At 48.3% G+C, this 5,173-nt stretch overlaps 1 long non-coding RNA gene across 1 annotated transcript; it reads right to left on the reverse strand.

The window, feature by feature from the left end:
* Positions 1 to 784: 784 nt before the first annotated feature.
* On the reverse strand, positions 785 to 4,899 carry LOC131829048 (uncharacterized). The gene is made up of 2 exons (XR_009352694.1): positions 2,260 to 4,899; positions 785 to 2,112 (listed from the first exon to the last, which is right to left on the reverse strand). It is a non-coding gene; the product is annotated as an uncharacterized LOC131829048 (long non-coding RNA).
* Between the last annotated feature and the right edge of the window lie 274 nt (positions 4,900 to 5,173).

Consider the following 5,173-nt stretch of genomic DNA (forward strand, 5'->3'; position numbering starts at 1 on the left):
ACCCTGGGATCATGATCTAAGTTGAAGTCAGATGCTTAACCCACTGAGACCCCCAGGCACCCTGAGGGACATCTTTAATGTACCAAAATACCTTGGGGCTTTTTTTATGTGTCACAATGTGAAACAAGCCAGCAAACTTCTCAAGGGAAAGACGAATTTTCCTGGAGACTTTATTTCCACAGCTTTCAGGTGGTTTTCATGTTGGAAAGATAAAGAAGTTTCTTTTGGTACCTTCGACCCTGACATCTCTGTTGGGTGTGTGTCCCTGAGTTATACTAGACCTGACATGAGGACGGCAAGTACAGTCATCTGCACTCGTCACTGAGTGTGGCCAGAGGGGTTCCGTAAGCCGACGATGGTAAAAGCCATCACAGGGCACAGTCGCAGTCACCGCTCATTATCAAGGACCTATCACGCAGGGCACATAACGTCTCAGAATACATTGACAGTTACTTGTTTAGAAACTAATTATGAAGACTGTGCCAGGTGTTTCAGTGCTCAGGCAGGCATGGGAATTGAGAACCGTAAATGATGTGGTGACCTCGATTATAAGCATCTACTTTGAAAGCTGCTGTTCTAGGTTCCACTGTGATGTTGTAATATGAATTTCTTTAGCTCTCATCTGGAAAATAGTATGCTTGGTATCAATTTCCAGGTACAGCAACAATCCTAAGAGTTCTGAGCAAATACAGATAGTATATAATAGTGACTCAACAAATATTTACTGCACATGTACTATGATGTCTGTAGATACATACGTATCACACACACACACACACAGAAAGCAGTCTAATCTTTTTTTTTTAAAAGATTTTATTTATTCATTTGACAGAGATCACAAGTAGGCAGAGAGGCAGGCAGAGAGGGGAGGGGGAAGCAAGCTCCCTGCTGAGCAGAGAGCCCGATGTGGGACTCCATCCCAGGACCCTGGGATCATGACCTGTGCCGAATGCAGAGGCTTAACACACTGAGCCACCCAGGCGCCCCGAAAGCAGTCTAAGCTATAGTTAAGAGCATGATACTGGAAGTTAAACAGGACTGGGCTCAAGTGCTGGTACCACCATTTAAAAGCAGTGCGACATCAGGCAAGTCTCAGGTTCCTTATCTGTAAAACGGGAACAAAATACCTCCGGGGCAGAACTGTTGTGAAGATTAAAAACAATGCTGGTAAAGCGCTAGCCCAGACCCTGACTTAAATATTCAATAAAGGGGAGCGACTGATTGTTTTTATATGTACTTGCATATGGGTTTGAAAATAAAACTATAAATTCAGAAATCCATAAGAGGTGTGGGATTTAAAAGACGACAGCAGTTTTTAATAAAAAAGTCATTTCATTTTATGATGTATTTCTTTTTAATCCAAATTTTAAACTGGAAATACTAGCAGCTTTAAAAAGGAGAGAGCCAGATTTAAGCACAAAGGAAGGGTAAAAATTTGCACTACGAGTTGGCTGAAAGTTTGCGACCGGGTGGCTGGTGGCAGTGGCGAGGCTCAGGATTCTCTTTCTCATGGTTAGCTTCATTCTCTGTCCTCCAAAGGCTGCAGAATTCTCAAATCCAGAGTAATGACGATCCTCTCTGGGACAAACTTAGGCCCTCCCCCTCTGCAGGAGAATCAGGGCGCCGTGACTCATAGGAGCCACCACGAAATTACTAACTGGAAATCCTTGCTGCAGCCCCACTGCAAAGGAATTGGGCTTGATTTGCCAGATGCCCCATGTGATCTGAATGTGGCCACCTGCCAAGGAGCCAGGGGCAGAGAGGGCCACTCGCTTTCCTGGCAACACAGACATTGCCTAGCTCCATCACCAAATGCAAAAGCAGCCTCGGGCAGACACGCAGCCATTTCCAATGACAGTTTGGCTTGGATGAGAGTAGTTTCAGTGCCCATGTTTGGTGCATTGCCTCTTTCAGCAGCTCACTCGTTCTTCCATGGGGAGGCTGTGATCTGAGGTTCTTGCAGTCCATGGAGCTACCGCCTTCCCCATCTGCTCCCATATCTTCCTCTGGTGACATCAGACTGTGCCGCAGGCTTTGCCTTTGCCATCTCTTGGGCTTTTTGACTCAACTGTGCACGTTCTTACGATGCCCGGAGAATGATCCTCCCCTAAGCTGAATGGAAGCCAGAAGTTAACTACAAACAAGCGCCAAAGATTGCTTCGCAGTGTGGAGGAGAACCTATTTCTCTGCAGCTGACCCAGAGGCTGGTTGCTAATCAGCCTGCAGTCGGGCTCCCAAAGGGAAGAGTTCCTCACTCACCCGGAGGAGGGAATCACCGTGCAGGTAGGTGACCGTGTTTCTGAGACTTCCCGGTCGCTAGATGAGCATGTGTGCCGCTCTGGTGGGCCCGCTGGGGCCAGGCTGAGAACTCAAGAACCGCTGAGTCAGGGGATTAGCAGATGGGGTCCTGGCAGTGCTGGGGCTCCCGGGAGCTGGTCCCGACAGGCTGCTTGCTCAGAGAGTGGTCTGGTACTGTGCAGAAAGAGGAGGAGAATGAAGATACGTCTGGGGAGTGGGCTGAGCCAAAGACCCTCGCTAGAAAGACTGCAGCTCTGGTTCTTGGATGCCAGGAAACTGACATGGTTGGTCTGGGGCACGTTGTAACTCCAAGGACTCGTTTAATAAACGGGTGCAGGTGGACTCCCAGGTGCCTGAAACCCAGCAGACTGCAAGGGCACTCACACTTTCTCTCTCTCACCCCTTGCTGCTAGTACCGTCTGACCTCCAGCCTCTGTTATATCCCTAGTCTGTGCTAAGGAGATTTCAAGTCTCTCCCTGGCCCTCTATCTTGGAGGCCAGACGCTGGTGTGTGAAGAAGAGGGAGTGAGCACAGAGCTACGGACAGACAGGAGTGGGGGAATTATGAAGGGAACAAGTCCCTCAGCTGGAGTTATAAGAAAAGGGGAGGTGGGGAGTCTGGAGGAGATTCGAAGGAGTGCTCAGAGGATCCAGAACGCCCACCCAGCTGGGAGGCAACTGAGGATCCTGTGGAAGATGGGATTGTAGAGTGCGGGAGTCGAGAACAAGCGCTGGCTAGGATCATGGTTGTGTGGGTCTTGAGCAACTGTTCTGAGCCGGGACGTGGAGAGCCTGTGGATGGGTCAGCCTGGCTGGGGAATGGATGAAGCCAACGCTGAAGCCTGGGAGCCACCCCCACAGCACGAGCCTCCTCTTCCCCACTTCTCAGTGTTTCCCCAAAACTTTTGAATGGCCCCTCCCCTCCCACATCCTCTCAGCTGGGCCCTCGTGATCCCTCCCTTGGCTTATTGCAATGATCTTACCACCAGAGTCCCTGCTTCTCATGTCTTTCCCCTCCAATCCATTCCTCACACAACTGCCAAACATCATCTTTCCAAAATGCAAGCTTGGTCACGTCTCCACGCTTAAAGGATTCCAGTGGCTTCCCACTGCCTGCAGAATAAATCTCAAACATCTTGCAGGGCAGGCGGGGCATTCAAGACCTGTCCCCACACCCCGCCATTGTGGCTTCATCTACTGTAACTTACCTGCAAATATCCAGGGGCCTGGACAAGTCGCTCTTCCTGGAATATGACCTTGCAATTGCCTTATGACGTCCTGACGTTATCCCCTTAGCCCTGAATACCTTTTTCTTCTGTCTCATCTACCACAGCTCTCTTCATCTCTCAAGACAAAGCCATGTCCTCTGAGAAGACTTCTCCATCTCTCTCCTTCCAGATCAAGGTTAATCATTCTGTCTCCTGGTGTGAGTGTGTGTGTGTGTGTGTGAGAGAGAGAGAGAGAGAGAGATAAACTATGTATTACACAAATCTTTCCCAGTTTTACCATTTGAAGTGGAGAGTTCAGTGGCATTAAGTACATTCACATCGTTCGGCGACCATCACCAGCAGTGGTCTCTGAACTTTCTTGTCCTCCCCGACCAAAACTGTCCTCATTTAACATGAACTTTCCACCCCCTCCCCCAGCTCCTGGCAAGCAGAATTCTGCTTTCTATCTCCATGAATTTCACTAAACTAGGTGCCTTTGGATCGTACGCCCTAGTTCTCTTCATGATTGGCTTGTTTCACTTTGCATGATGTCCTCAAGGTCCATTCGTGTGGCAGTCTGTGTCAAGCAGAACTTCCTCTTTGAGACTGAGTGACGGGCCATTGTCCGGACCTACTGTGTTTTCTTTGGAGTTCATTCACCTACGGATCCTTGGGTTGTTTCACCCAGTAATTACTGTGAGCGCTGGTGCTGTGAATAGCCACGTTACAAACATCCACTCAAGGCCCTGCTCTCGGCCCCTGGAGAATGTACCTAAGGGCAGAATTACTGGGTCATATGATCATTCTGACTCATGTCTTTCTCCCTCTGAGGACACTGTGCCTGGTAAGTGTCATCTTCAACATGGGAGCGCAGCTGTATTCCCTTGCAGTGACCCTGGGAAAATTAAAGCACAACAAACACCCCGTGAAGAACATTTGACTGTTCCCTGCAGTGAAATATGTTTCCCACCTAGAGAAGTTGCAAACCCCTTGAAATGTGTAAGTGCTAATAACACTTGAACTCTAAAATTAGACTTTGGCAAGATGCTTCTAAGAAAATCCTTCCAAGAAATCCAGTTAGCGCATTTGTCAGTGATTACTTGGTTAGGACACGCTTGGGAGTGTAGAGACAAGAGTCTCCTGTTCCAGCCCTGCCCTCTCCTATACAGTTTATCTTTCTCTACTAGTTCTTTAGACTCTGATTCTGCCATCAGTAAAATAACAAATGTTCCTGTACACTCATCAGAAAAGACCGACCCAAATGCTCAAAACAAACACACGCACACACAGAGATCATCCAAGTATCATAGTGCCCGGCACCCCAGGCGACACCGGAGCATCTTTAGCCGTCAGCAGGATCCGTATTCATCTCTCAAAGGAAGCTAAAAGGAATTCTTTAAAGGGTGGAGGACACCAATACTTGATCATTCCTATTCCGATTTAAAAAAAAAAAAATCTTCAGGGCACCTGAGTGGCTCAGTAGGTTAAGCCTCTGCCTTTGGCTCAGGTCATGATCCCAGGGTCCTGGGATCGAGCCCTGCATCATCGCGTTCTCTGCTCGGCAGGGAGCCTGCTTTCTCCCCTCTCTCTGCCTGCCTCTCTACCTACTTGCGATCTCTGAGTGTCAAATAAATAAATAAAATCTTAAAAAAAAAAAAAACTTTGAG

The sequence above is a fragment of the Mustela lutreola genome, chromosome 4, assembly GCF_030435805.1.
Source record: "Mustela lutreola isolate mMusLut2 chromosome 4, mMusLut2.pri, whole genome shotgun sequence".
NCBI classification, from domain to species: Eukaryota; Metazoa; Chordata; class Mammalia; order Carnivora; family Mustelidae; genus Mustela; species Mustela lutreola.